At 35.1% G+C, this 15882-nt stretch overlaps 1 protein-coding gene across 7 annotated transcripts in view; it reads right to left on the bottom strand.

Moving 5' to 3' along the window:
• NEDD4 (NEDD4 E3 ubiquitin protein ligase) overlaps positions 1-15882 on the bottom strand; it is a 128658-nt gene that overhangs the window by 45084 nt on the left and 67692 nt on the right. The window contains exon 1 of one of the 7 annotated variants that reach the window (XM_021094906.2): positions 6363-6463. The exons of the other annotated variants lie outside the window; for them this stretch is intronic. The gene's annotated coding sequence lies outside the window, so the exon portion shown is untranslated. Of the gene's footprint in view, positions 1-6362; positions 6464-15882 lie in introns of those variants that run through there. 7 annotated transcript variants of the gene reach the window in all.

Genomic DNA, 15882 nt, shown 5'->3' with positions numbered 1-15882 from the left:
CAGTATAACTGGAAAGAGAGGGGACAACCTCTGAAAAGAAGACACCACAAGGGTCCCTTCAAATATATGTATAATCTCTACCCAAATTCCTAGTTGATCCCTGAACTGAATATGTGAAAGGCAACAGCTGGAAAGCTGGAAAGACCCAGCATAGATTTCAGCTGATTTTCACCTAAGAAAAACTAGCATTTAGAGTTCAACTAAGTTAATCTGCTAGAACAAAAATCAATACTTTTCAGGGAAAGATAACAAAATTCATCTCCATTATGTGCCATACATACTGTCTAAAATACAATAAAAATTACTAAATATGCAAAGAAATAGAAAAATGTGACCCAGTTATCAAGAAAAAAGTAATTAATAAAAACTGACCACAAGATAAGCCAGATTTTGGAATTAGCAGACAGAAAAGTTGAAGTAGTTATAATTAAGAAATGGAAAATAAGCTCATAATGAATTAACAGATGGGAAATCTCGGTAGTGAAATGGAAACTATAAAAGTGAAGTGAATGTATATTTTGAAATATATACAGAACTAAAAAATAGAAAATGTGAGGAGTTCCTGTCACGGCTCAGTGGAAATGAATCTAACTAGTCTCCATGAGGATGCAGGTTCAATCCCTAGCCTTGCTCAGTGGATTAAGGATCCAGCATTGCTGTGAGCTGTGGTGTAGGACACAGACATGGCATCACTGTGGCTGTGGCATAGGCCAGTGCTACAGCTCCGATTCAATGATTCGACTCCTAGCCTGGGAACCTCCATATGCCACAGGTGCAGCCTTAAAAAGACAAAAAAAAAAAAAAAAAAAAAAAAATAGAATATGAGAATTGAAGATCAGTGTATGGACTTAACACGTGATTGAAGATGACAAGAGAAAAATTCTGTGAACCTGAAGATATACTAATAGAATTTATATAATATTAAATTATTGTTATTTTTCAATAAAGAGAACTTGTAAAATATCAAGCAGTAATAATATATGCTAATATACATATTACATATATATTATATATTAGTATATATGTAATGTGTTAAATATAATAATTAATATGTAATATATTAATATAATTGTTATAATTAATTATATAATATTATATAATTATTAACATATAATAAAATTAATATTATATATTAATATATATTATTATTATATATTACTAAGGTGAAATTCCAGAAAGACTGGAAGGAGGAAGGGCAGGAGGAGAGGGAGAGAGAATGAGAGAGAGAACAAGGATAAGACAGAAAATTATTTAAAGAATAAAGTTGTTAACATCTTTACACAATGATCAAACCAAAAAACTATTTTAGAGGAAATAGTAACACTTCTATTTATTCAATATTTTATTCTTTTTGAGGGGCTGTGCCCATGGCATGCAAAAGTTTCAGAGCCAGGGATCAAACCTGAGCCATAGCAATGACAATGAGCCACAGCACTGACAATACTGGATCCTTAAATGATAGGCCACCAGGGAAACTCCAATATATTTATTTTTTTTTAGGGCTGCATCCTCAGCATGTGGAAGTTCCCAGGCTAGGGGGTGAATTAGAGCTACAGTTGCAGGCCTACACCACAGCTCACAGCAACGTCAAATAATTAACCCACTGAGCGAGGCCAGGGATCAAACCTGCACCCTCATGGATACTAGTCGGGTTCATTTCCACTAAACCACAATAGGAACTCCCCCAATATTTTATTATTAAGCTTTTTTAAATCATAAAAAACTATACACGTAACAGAGAGCAAATATCTGTCACCCATAATATTTATCAATTTCAAGTAAACCTATGAAAACAACCCTCCAATCCCAGTTTCCAGGGGGAACCAGGGTTAATTGTTAAGTAAACTTCCCTGAGATTTTTTTCCTGCATGCATCCATCCACATACTTACAAATTTTTTTAATTGAGGTATAATTGACATATATCAGTTACAGATGTACAACATAATGATTCAATACTTGTAGATATTGCAAAAAATCACTATAATAAAACTAGTTCACATCAGTCATCATACATAGTTACAGATTTTTTTTTTCTTTTTCTTTCTTTTTTTCTTTTTCTATGGCCACACCCGTGGCATATGGAGATTCCTAGGCTAGGGGTCTAATTGGAGCTGTAGCCGCCGACCTTCGCCACAGCCACAGCAACACGGGATCTGAGCGGTGTCTGCAAGTTACATCACAGCTCACAGCAACGCCAAATGCTTAACCCACTGAGCAAGGCCAGGGATCGAACCCGCAACCTCATGGTTCCTAGTCGATTCGTTAACCACTGAGCCACAATGGGAACTCCTAGATTTTTTTTTTCTTGCAATGAGAACTTTTCAGATTTACTCTCTTAGCAACTTTCAAATATGCTATACACTACTATTAGCTATGATCACCATGCTGTAAATTATATCTTCATAACTTATTCATTTGATAACTGTAAGTTTGTATCTTTTGACTTCCTTCACCTGTTTATCCCATTCTTCATCCTCTTCCTCTGACAACCACCAATTTATTCTCTATGAACTTGGTTTTTTGTTATTGTTGTTTGTTTTTAGATTACACATATAAGTGAAAGCATTCATTATTTTGTCTTTCTCTGGGTTATTTCACTTAGCATAATGCCCTCAAGGTTCACCCATGTTGTCACAAATGGTAAGGTTTCACTTTTTTTATGGCTGAAAAATATTTCATTGTGTGTGTATACATTTATATATTTACATTTATATCTATTGATGGACACTTAAATTGTTTCCAAAGCTTGGCTACTGTAAATAATGCTGCAATGAACATGAGGGTGCATATATCTTTCTGAGTTAGTGTTTTTGTTTCTTTAGATAAATACTCCAAAGTGGAATTGCTGGATCATGCGGCAGTTTTATTTTTAACTTTCTGAGAAAACTCCATACTGTTTTTCATAGTGGCCACACCATTTTACATTAGTACCAACAGTGTACAAGGGTTCCTTTTCTCTCCATCCTTGTCAACACTTGTTATTGTCTTTTTGAAAATAGCCATTCTGACAAGTGTGAGATGATTATCTCACTGTGCTTCTGATTTTTATTTCCCTGATGATTAGCCTTTTGTTTTCTTGGCTGTGCCCATCGCATGGGGAAGTTCCCAGGCCAGGAATTAAATCCATGCCACAGCAGTGACAACGCTGGATCCCTAACCTACTGAGCCACCAGGGAACTCCATAAACACCTTTTCATGCATCTGCTGGCCGTCTGTATGTCTTCTCTGGAAAAAAATGTCTATTTTATATTTCTTTATATCCTCTGTCTACTTTTAAAATTGGATTGTTTGGGCTTTTTTGCTACTGAGTTGTGTAAAAAAACAGGAATAAATTAACTAATCTACAGACCTTACTTAAATTTCACCACTGTCCCACTAATTTCGGCACAGGGTTCAATTTAGGATCATATACTGCATTTAATTGTCATGTCTCCTTAGTTTCTTTGAATCCAGAAAGTATCTCAGTCTCTTTATCTTCCATAATCTTGACATTTTATTTATTTATTTATTTATTTATTTATTTATTCATTTTATTTTATTTTCCCACTGTACAGCAAGTGGATCAAGTTATCCTTACATGTATACATTACATTTCCCACCCACCCCCTTTGTTCTGTTGCAACATGAGTATCTAGACATAGTTCTCAATGCAATCTTGACATTTTAAAGAGTACTGGCTAGTTACAGGATATTCCTCAATTTGGGTTTGTGTTTTTCCTTCCTTCCTTCTTTTCTTTCACTTTTTAGGGACACACCTGTGGCATCTGGAAGGTCCCAGAATAGGGGTCAAATTGGAGCTGCAGCCACAGCTACACCAGATTCGAGTTGCATCTGTGACCTACACCACAGCTCACAGCAATGCTGGATCCCTAACCCACTGAGCAAGGCCAGGGATTGAACCCATGTCCTCATGGATACCAGTCAGGTTCGCATCCACTGAACCACAATGGGAATTCCTCATATTGCTTCTTCATGACTGAATTTGGGTCATGCATTTTTTTTTTTTACAATAATACTATAAAAGTGATTTTGGTGCTCTTCTCAGTGCATTCTAGCAGCAGGTAATGAACGCTAGAATCTCATACATTATAGATAGTTAAGGGCCGTTTAATATTTGAAAAAGTTTATAACTTAAAAACAAAGACCTTATCAAGAAAACAAACAGCAATAAGGGAGTCAGATGAATAAGAAACAAGTCAGACTGCAGGAGAAACACTTGAGAAGAACTATAACTAATATTCTCAGAGATAAGAGATAAACATCTATCAAACAGAAGAGGGAGTCATAAAAAAGAACCAATCAGAGAACCACAAAGACAGTTTGGAAATTAAAAATTGAGATAAAAAGTTTAAGATAGAGTTAGAAAATAGAGTTAAAGAAATTTCTCGGAAGGTAGAACTAAAAGACAAAAGAAAGACCCATAGCAAGACACACCAATTCGAAGAGTTTTGAGAGACACAAAACAAATCAAACACAAACTGAAAGATATGAGAATAATGCTTTCAAAATTAAAAGAGAAAAAAATATATTCATAGAATTCTATACCCAGACAAAATGTCTTTGTCAATAATGAAGTCAGAATAAAGACATTTTCAGACATTAGTGTCCTTATAAAGTAATGGAGGATAAATCTGACCAAGATGAAGGACTACCACATGGTAAGGGAAGATGCAGGGGATTCAAAACAGGAGAGAAGAAAGAAAGATCCCCAGAATGATGGGGCAGGGAACTCACAGAATGACAGTAGTGTAAGAGCTACAGAATAACCAGTGCGTACTGGAGCAGGAAGATGGAGAGTTATAAGAGGGATGCTTCCAGAGGAATAGGAATAATCATATAAACCTAATAGGGTTTTATGAAAATTAATTGAGACAATATATATATAATGTTTTGCATATATATATATTTATATATATATATCTATGGATACATAATATATACTATATATATCTCTGTATATCTTATAGATATATACCTGGACAAGTTAGCTTTAATTATACACTCAAGGCTATGCTGTGCTATGTCTCTTTATTCTTGTTTTTATGGAAAGTAGATGCTATACTCCATAAATCTCATCTTTCAAGAAGTTATAAACAACAAAGTTAAAAAAAAAAAACCCAAAATACAGCAAAATCTCAATCAGGATAACTGATGAATAAAATATTTTGGTTCAACCTGGGTTTAGGTTTAACCAGACAAAGAGACAACACACTTTTGGGGGGTTTAGTCTTATGAATAGCCTTGCCCTCAGTAACATGAATTTATGAACACCATCTGTCTGATGATTCATGATCTTCAGGGCTTCATAACCATGGCTGTGATCAACCATCACTAGAGTGACACAAGTAGAAAACAGGTTTCTTAACTTTGGCACTACTGACAATATAAGCTGTCCCTTGCTCTGAAGGAGGTTTAGCAGCATCCTGGGCCTCTAACCATTAGATGCCAATAGCACTCCACCAGCTGTGACAACCAGAAATGTCTCCTGGCATTGCCAAATATCTCTTGGGTGGCAAACCCCTGGTTGAGAACCACTGCTAATGATTTAAAACAGAATGTTTCAACCAGTGAGCAAAAGACACCCCACTTTTTAATCTGACAGCTTTACTGAGATATAATGCACATACTATACAATTCACCTACTTAAAGTGTACCATCAATTTTAGAACATTTCCATCACCCCTAAAAGAAAATCCATGTCTATTATCAGTCACTCCCTATGTCCTCCCTCTCTCCTTACCCCTAGGCAACCACCAGTCTACTTTATGTCTCTATAGTTTTATGTATTCTGGACATTTCACATAGGCAAAGTCATACGATATGTGGTCCTTTATGACTGGCTTCTTTCACTTATTAGAAATGTCTTCAAGTTTCACGTTGTAGCAAGTATCAGTACTTTCTCTTTTTTATCACTGAATATTGTATTGTATGGATATACCATGTTACTTATCCATTTATCAGCTGATTGACATTTCGGTTGTTCCCATTTTTTTCACAATTATAAATATGGGTGCTATAAATATTTGAGCACAACTTTTTGTACTACATGTTCTCATTTCTCTTGGGTATATACTTAGGAATAGAATTACTGGGTAATACAGTAACTCTGTTCAATCTTTTTGAAGGACTGCTGGACTCCCCAAAGTGGCTGCGCCACCTTACCACATACTAGCACTGTATGAGGCTTTCAGTTTCTCTATATCCTGCCAATGCTCATTATTACCCATCTTTCTGATACAACCCTCTGAATGGGTGTGAAGTGATAGCTCATGGTTTTGTTTGCATTTCCCTGATGGCCAGTGATGCTGAGCATCTTTTCATGTTTGTTGTGCTCCTTATTTCTTAAAATCTCTTGACTTACACATCTTTTCAGGACATTCAGTTTCCATTACAGAGGTAACGCCTGGTCACCGTGGAGTAGAAAGAAAACATGGTATTCCATATTTCTTTTTATTGACTGTACTGTGTGAACAAAAGCACAGAGTAAAAATTTCACATAATGAAACTTTCCTTGTCTTAAGTAATTCTGGTACATAAAAATAACTTTAAAAAGTTCTTGCAACACACCTTTCTTCTCTGAGTTTCTTAACTTCTATTTAAAATGAAATGATCCAAAAGAACTATATTATTAGAAGAGTGAACAAATTTTCCAAACTTAAAATCAATATGATGGTCTGAGGTGATGGAGAACACAAAACTGGGAACTATCCGGAAAGTCTGGGACATATGGTTACTATAAATATAGGACAATTAGAGGTTCTTTTTTCCATTTACAAAGAAAAAGTAGTAGTTTAAAATTCATTCCTATGAAGGCCAGTCAGTCTGTGATGTTCATTAATGTTTCACTGGCCAACCAATCGTTCCAAACTCTGAATATCAAGCATTTCTTTGCAAGAGTTATTTCCTATATTTGAACTGCATACAGCTTACTTCATAAAGCAAATCTGCATTTGGTAAAAGATAAGTAATTTAAGAATGCCTGAAAATCTGAGAAAGAATTTACAATGGCAGGTGATTTTTAAACAGGACCCCTTAAGGCACAGTTTAGTTGGTAAATAATGCTTTTCCTAATATTTTAATGATAGGAATTTCAGTTTATTAAAACAATTTTTAGAATCTGAAAAGAGAAAAAAATCCCAATTGCTGTTTTTGTAAAACTTCCATTAGAACAGCTCTAAGTTTAGGAGGGAAAACAGTTACTAACTTTGATAAGGCTTCCTAGTGGATGAATGTTTAGCTTTAAGAGAACCCAATATTACAAAAAAAAAAAAAATTCAGAATTTTAAAAACAGGTATGTTAAAGTGTCATAGCTCTGAAGAATACTTGGCTTTAAAAAGAGTTTCCACTAAATCTGAGTTACAAATAACTTCCCAGGGTAAATCTACTGTATAAAGCAAAATACTAAAGGAAGAATCACTTCCTCATAACCAGAGCCAAACAATGGAGCCAAAGTTTTCTACTGTAATATCCAACTTTTAGTTTCATCATGTTTTTTAATTAGTAAAAATTAATTTTATACCTGGACATTAAATATATCATAGTTTCAGTTTTCAAAGTTAGCTATCAGCACTTTTCTAATCAAGATTATTTTTAAGTTAATTTTAAAACAACAGTAACACATACACAGGGAACAAAATTAGAAGAAAAAAGGTCCCTAGCTTCCAATATCTAACTCTATACTCTGTCCTTCCAAAAAGGCAGAAGCTGTTATTTTTTTTGTGTTTAGTGTGTTTTAAGTCTAAAATAGTTCTTTGACACACTCTTATGCATCTTGCCTTTTTTCTCTTCAACAATATCTCCAGGATGTTGTCCAACATCAGCCCACACAGAAATGCTTTACGTCTTTAATGGTTTTATAGTATGCCATGGATTGGAATACTGAAATTTATTTAATTAGTTCTCTACCGATAAATATTTCAGTTGTTTCTAATCTTTTACCCATTACAAGCAATGCCTCATGAATTAACTTGTATTTATCATTTTGTATATATAGCCAAGATAATTTTTTATTTTGTGTAATAAATTTTTTATTTTGTATAATAACTTATTTTTTATTTTGTGTAATTATTTTTATTTTATTTTGTGTAATAAATTTTTTATTTTGTGTAATAAAGACTACACTAAACTAATCTAAACTAATCGGAAATGGAAGCAGATCTCAATGACTGACTGGATGTTACAGAAGAAAATAGTGTCCTGGATAAGCTGAAAAGCAAATATAAGTTTTCAAAGATAAGTTCAGGATAAAAGATTCAAGATCAAGAACTACCATATCATTCCGTAATCCCACTCCTGGGCAAAACCATGATTTGAAAAGATACATGCACTCTAATTTCATAGTGACACTATTTACAACAGCCAAAACAGGGAAATAACCTAAATGTCCATCAACAGATGATTGGATAAAAATGATATACAATGGAATATTACTCAGCCATAAACAAGAATGGAATAATGTCATTTGCAGCAACTTGGAAGAACCTAGAGATTATCATACTAAATGAAGTAATCCAGATAGAGAAAAACAAATATCATATGATACCACTTATATGTGGAAACTTAAAAAAAAAAAAAATACACAAATGAACTTCTTTCCAAAGCAGAGATTCACAGACAGAGAAAATAAACTTAAGGTTACCAAAGGGGAAAGGAGAGGGAGGGATAAAGTAGGAGTTTGGAATTAACAAATATAAACTACTACATATAAAATAGACAACCAACAAGAACCTGTTATATAGCACAGGGAACTAAACTCAATATTTTGTAATAACCTATAAGGGAAAAGAATTTGAAAAAGAACATCTGTATCTATATATATCTGAATTGCTGTGTTGTGCATCTGAAACTAACACAATATTGTAAATCAACTATACTTAAATAGAAGTATGCATTTAAATGAATATCTTACTCAACAACTACTGTCTTCACACAGCTGCATTCAAATTCTCTATGTGCAAATGTCATGATTCTTATGCACAGATCACTAATAGTCTAAAAAAATCAACCCGGGCAAGCAGTAAAAAAGAAACAATAAAGCCATAGCTATAAAATATTCAAGCCATTGTTGATTACATTATTTAAATTAAGCCAAGAGACCAAGAAATATTTTAGCGATCATAAAAGAGTAGAGTTAAAAATTCTAAAGTTGAGATACTAAAAGTGAAATTATCTAAAAATCTCTTTGTATAAGGTAGAAATTTAAACTCTCATTCTACTATTTATAAGTTGAAGTTAAACATTTTCTTGATTTGAACATGTTAAAAGTCAATATTTTAACATAGAGGATATTAGCACATGTGAATCTTTAAGAAAAATAAGCTGAACTTTTATGAATAGACCCATTTATAGCATTTTTTTTAAAAAAGTAAGAAACCATAAATTTCCTGCTTTCAAAATTTTATAAAAATTATTTTTAATGAACATTTCCTTTCAAAATCCAATTCATACCACATCCTAAATATTATAATTAAAAACAGATTATGAAAATGACTCTAAATTCTACTTAACTATTTTCTAACATGTGCAAATCTTACTAAGTAAAACTACTTTTTACTTAGCTTTCTACATAGCTTCACCCTTCTTACTTACCTACTGACTCACTATATACCATGACCTGCTTATTTTAAACATTTTCCTGGAAGTTTAAGATTTATTGATTCAATTTTTTTTAGTATGTTGAGGGGGAAAATGGTATTAGCTAAACAGTATAATCTGATCTACGCTATAAAATCACAGTGCCATGGAGACTGGATGTCTTTGCTCAAAGCAAACATTCATGCCCTGAACTTGTGATTTGCTCTGCCAGCCATTCCGTCTGGTAGATTGGAGACACAAATTGTACTGGTTCTTTGATAGTAGCTTCATACTGCTTGAAAATTAGGGTACATGCATTCTACAGCCTTTACCAACTCCTATATTTTTATAGGGATTTTTTATCTTATAGATAGGGGTAGGAAGGGAGTCAAGAGAAACCATTGTTGAAACCAGTTTCAGTCTGAATTCTCCTCTGAATTTCAGATTCTCTGGAAGTCTCTAATTTATAATCATCACAGACTTGTAAAAACTGATGATTTGCCTTGACACGTTCCTCTATCTTTATACGCTTTACAGTTTAGTTTACAATTGATTGTAAGGACTTTCAAATACAAACCATTTTTACCCATGCTATGGAAGAGGAGGAATCTGAAGCAGACAAGGAGTAAGAGGAATCAGGTTGTGTTATATAAAATCTGAAGAGGACTTTAGAATTACTTTCAAAATTCAAATTTAATATATCCAATATACTTTTAGGAGCAATTTATACTCTATGCCCTTAAAATAAAGAACTATAGAAGGAGAGAAGAAAGTTTTGCACTTATTATAACTTCCTCCCTACCCCCCCAAAAAAGGTGAGGGGCTCATCAACTTTTTCCCATTGTTTTGAATTTGTATTTCTAAATAAAGGAAAATAGGATGACTAAATGTATAAAGTTGTAATTTAACTAGGAAACACCTACTGCTAGATAACTGATAAAAGAGGTAAGGTTTTCTTTTGAGAGAGAAAGCAAATAGACATAGAGATTCACTCTTCTGAGCTGCAATAAATTATGACATTACATTTTTTTCTTTTGTCTTTTTGTCTTTTTAGGGCCACACCCTCGGCATATGGAGTTTGGGATCCAGGCCACATGTGCGACCTACACAACAGCTCAGGGCAAGGCCGGATCCTTAACCCACTGAGCAAGGCCAGGGATCAAATCTGCATCCTCATGGATGCTAGCTGGATTTGTTAACCGCTGAGACATGATGGGAACTCTGATACTACTTTTTTCTTTCTAGGAATGTCTGCCAAGCTACCAGGGAAAGAATAAGGCAAACTTTTGAAAAGATGGAAGCTAATATTCTCTGGAGAACTATATCTGTAGTCTAAATGAGAAACTAATTTAGTAGATGGCTGCCAGTGTTGAAAAAGATATAGTGACTTTAATTCTAAGAAACCAAAGTGCTGAGTAACATCTCAGATTTTTTTTTTTTTTCGGGCTGCCCCCATGGCATATGGACTTCCCTGGCCAGGGATCAGCTCTGAACCACAGTTGAGACCTAAACCGCACCTATGGCAATGCCAGATCCTTAACCCACTGTGCCCGTCCAGGCATGGAACCTGCAACCCAGCACTTCCAAGATGCTGCTGATGCTAATCTCAGATATTTAATTTAAAAACAAGTTAAGTATGAGAAGGTGAACTAACATCATGGCTTAAAAATGGACAAATGAGGGAGTTCCCGTTGTGGTGCAGTGGAAACAAATCCGACTAGTATTCATGAGGACTTGGTTTCGATCCCTACCCCTGCTCAGTGGGTTAAGGATCCAGCGTTGCTATGAGCTGTGGCCCCAGATGCAGCTTGGGTCCTGCGTGGCTGTGGTGTAGGCCGGCAGCTGCAGCTCTGATTTGACCCCTAGCCTGGGAACCTCCATATGCCACAGGTGTGGCCCTAAAAAGCAAAAAAAAAAAAAAAAAAAAGCAAAAAAAAAGAAAAAAGGACAAATGAAACTGAAAGCTGTGGCAGTTGAGGAAGCAGCCTAGATGCTTTTGCTCCCAAACTTATACAGAGCTTCAAGAGCTTCAGGCTGAGTTGGTCCAATCAAGTGGTGCTCAAACTTCAGCATATATCAGAGTCACCTGGGGGGGCTTTTTAAAGATAGATCACTGCCCTTCCCCCTCAGGTGATACTCAGGCAGCTGGTCCAGTAGTCACATCTTAAGAAACCACACCTCTATTCCATTCAATTTCTGGAGAACACCAGGAAGAGTAAACAATGATTGACAACAGCTGAAGATGCAAGAGCAGGCCACCTAAATTTATTTTCATCCTGCCTTCTCCCACATGGATTTGGTAATTTTAAAATAACATGCAATGTGAACAGCACTTAAAGATAACACAGAATAGAATCTCTAGGAAAGAAGCAAAAGGAGTCAGGGATCTATGTATTTGTATTTCTTTCCTGCTTAGAATGTATGAATAAAACATACCTATTTTCTAATTATGGCCATCCTTTTTCCAAAAATCTTGAAGGCTTCCTATTACATAAGCATCATTTCCCAAGTGCATTCTGAGCAATAATGGATTGCTGGATACTAAAGGAATTCAAAGGTGGTCTCATAAATGGGAAAAATTTGGTTAAACAAAATTCAAAAGTTTATTTCCTGTAGAACTTTAGGAACTTTACTGGTGTGCACTGTGACATTCCAAGAAATACAGCATGGGGCATAATACAAACTTATCAATTGATCGGATGGGTTTTACATGACATTATCTTACAACCCAGTGAGGAACACACTTTAAAAAGGCTGGTCTGGAGGAAAAACTATAAATTCCTTAGGATGGGATGCTAGGTCTTCTATTTCTGTTTTTTCAATCTATCTTGTGGCCTTATCTATTAATACAAGCCTCCCCAATGGAGTTTTATGCCTGTGCTGAATAAATCCTATATTTTGCTCTCTCAAAGCCCCTTCCTGGAAAATTTCTTTCTCTCTGTGTGCATATATCCTATCTACTTATGAGGCCCAGTTCAATGGCATTTTAATGGAAATCTTCTTGATGAGGTTCAATTGCTAATTTCCTCCTCTGTAATCTGCTCCACTTTTTATTTTGTAACATCTGTACTATAGTTCTCTTCTACCCCAACCAGACCATAAATTTTGTGAGGTCAACAAATGTTTGTGATTGGCTTCTCTAGCCGGGCTCTGTACTAAGTGTGGACAATGTTCCTGAGTCATGGAGTGTACAGTCCTGCAAAGGTGACAAACATGCACATATAAACAAAGCATGTGTAAAAATTAAACAGGAAAAGTATAGAATTCTGTTCTATACAGTGCTATATACTAGATGTGTATATGAGCGATTAAGGAAAACATTCATTCTTTGCTATATACCAATGTGCCTTGCCTTTATAGGTATTTAATACATAGAGATAAATTCTAAATTACTAAGTTGTTTTAAAAATTGAGAAGTTCTCTTCTGGTGCAGAAGGTTAAGGATCCAGTGTTGTCACTGTAGTGACATGGGTTGTTGCTGTGGTGTGGGTTCCATCCCTGACCTGGGAACCTCCATGTGCCACAGGTGTGGCCAAAAAAAAAAAAAAAAAAAAAAAAAAGAAAGAAAGAAAAGAAAAATTGAAATGGGCCATACTTACTAGAAAATTATATCATCTTCATGTCAACTACTTCCCCCTTTGTAAAAAATTATTTAGATCTGAGGAAGTACTCTGTGATGTGGAGGAAACATACCAGGAAGAACATGGTAATAGTTCCAGCATTATAAAATTAAATTGGCACTGTGATAGGAAATGCTACAATATCAAAAGAAACTAGTATCAGGTTTCCCTTGCCTGTTCGGGAAATAGATTCAGGTCTCACTTATCCTTTTCAAGAGGGTCAGTATATTGAACAGTGTTGGAGCAATAACCGAAAGGGTTAAATGACCCATTCAGTTTCCAACAGTCTGACTGCCTTCTTTGACCTCACTTGAACGTAGTTTTCTACTACCAGTGTGATAATCTGGTAATGTTTAAGCTCTAGATTGCTTTATTTATTCTCTGCCATGTTTCTCACTGCTTTGCCTATGGCTTATGTTCCTGGATCATTTATTGACATTTCTGCCCCAGGGACTGACCTGTGTTTTCTTCCAGTGTGAGAAGTTGTCTTCCTTATGAAGAGGTGGTGTGACCTCTTAATCACAGTTGTCCCCAGCCTTCCCCATCTGTTCCTGACCAGTTCTCCCTCTAGTACCATAAGCCACTCTCCCATCCTTGGCATATGGAATCCACCACCTGGAATCTGTACGGCTGGTAAAGTCTGACAGACAGAACATTAGGCTTGGATCTATTTACTCAAGTCCCATGAGACTATGATCCTGGTCTCTGATGGATATTACCCTCAAATTAAAGAAAAACATCCATGAGAGGTGAAATCTACAACTTATGCTGACTTAGATTCATATAAAACTACCCCAATTTGTAGTTTAAGTATAATCCAAGAATGTTTAAACAATGTTTAAAAGAAAGGTTAAAAATAATTCCTAACCTTGGCCATGTGGCTCAGGGCCTACAATGTCTTGCGTGTGGTTAAGAAGTCATTATTTTGCTCATTGTTAAGTCAATTGCTCCAGATTTCAATGTAATCAACTTTAAAGGTAATTGAATACGAAATGTATAAACCACTGAACTTCATACAAAACATTTTTCTTCAGTGTATTAAACAGCAGCTAGAACCAGTGAGTCTGGAGAACATACAACAATTCAGAATTTATCAATGTTTTCAGTGTATAAACTGCAAACTCCCTGTTTCATGGGCCAACGGCCTTGAAGCTGCAATCATTTCAACTCTTCAATCCTTACTTTCAAACCATTACATATATGTTATTTGTCTTCCTTGCTAAGCCTGGCCTATCAAAAGTTGGGATGATGTCTTCTATTCTTTTGTATTTCACCACAAAAGACATTTAAAAAGCAAAACCTGCTTTTTTGTTGGAGTTTCAATAGTATATTCCCTAATCATCAACAAATGCACAAACAATGCACAGTGACTGGCAGATACTTTCAAAGATTTATTGTCAGTAAATGAGCACATTTGGATAAGACTTGAATGGGCTGGCCAAAGAATACCTAACAACCAACAAAATAATTCATTATCGAATGATTCCCAAAGAGGTTCTTCCTCTTCATTTTCTTCTTTTTTTATAAACCTTGGTATAAGACTACTTATATAATGGTAGGAAGAAATGTTTTCTCTAACAATTTTTACTTTTTGAAATGAATAATCCTATAGTTTTTTTAAATTCAGAAGTAGAAATTGATTATTCTTATAATTTGATTATCTAATTATCTGATCAAATGTAACTTTAGCTGATCTATAGTTTTTTAAGTTTCTCCCAGAATTGAAAGCTTATAATATAATGTTTATTGAAGAATATAATGTACCAATGAAAACAGGGGATGGGATTGGGGATGTGCGTTATTGTTATTTAAGAACATAAGAAACCAATTTTTTCTTGCTTAAACAGCAAGGCAGGTACCAGTGAAGAAAAACAAGGCCTTTGAGATGTGGTTCCACATCTACACCCATATCAGCTACCAAACACCATACACACCAGTAGGGGCCTTCCTCAATACACTGGAGCAATGTCGAAGTTATAGGGGTATCAACAGCTTGTAGCTCAAAGTGCAATGTTCTAGAGGTACCCTGTGCAAGAGAACTTTCTGCAATAAGCAAAATATTCTATACCTGTGCTATCCAATGCAGTGGCCACTAACCATATGGGTACTGAGCACATGAAATGTGTCCAGGGCAAATGAAGTTCAGAATTTTAAATCTGATTCATTTAAATCAATTTAAATCTTACTAGCCACACATAGTTACTATACTGGACAGGGAAATTCTAGAAGTTTTTCAGTAAACCAGTACTTTCCAGTTTTATGATTGATTTGTACTTCTTGTTCTGGGATTCATACATGTCCCCAGAGCTGACTGATTCCCCTACCACACTGTATTTGGAATTTGGAATTAAGACTCTTTTTTGTTTTGTTTTGTTTTGTTTTGTTTTTAAGGTTGGCTTATCGTACATAAGGAAAGTCTGAGTTAAGCTTTTTAAGGATGTTCCTGGGAAAGAAGCATCATTTTCTTTTACCCTAAGAAAAGAAGGGAAAACTATAGCCCAGTGGGATACAGCAGCACCACAAAGTGACAATGCCTGAAATACAGTAACAACAATAGGACTAGATTTGTTCAGGAGTGCATGGGAGCCATGACTTGGGAACCCCAGACATATTGAAGAAAACTTCATAGCTCCCTGGGAGAAGGGAGAGGTCACTGAAACTTGGGCTATAACTATCATTTTATCTCC

Source organism: Sus scrofa, chromosome 1 (genome assembly GCF_054392235.1).
Source record: "Sus scrofa isolate SSC_HxYL_T2T_F1_AM1 chromosome 1, Sscrofa_HxYL_maternal_Yorkshire_Landrace_v2.0, whole genome shotgun sequence".
NCBI classification, from domain to species: Eukaryota; Metazoa; Chordata; class Mammalia; order Artiodactyla; family Suidae; genus Sus; species Sus scrofa.
This window is presented reverse-complemented; position numbering and strand designations above follow the sequence as displayed.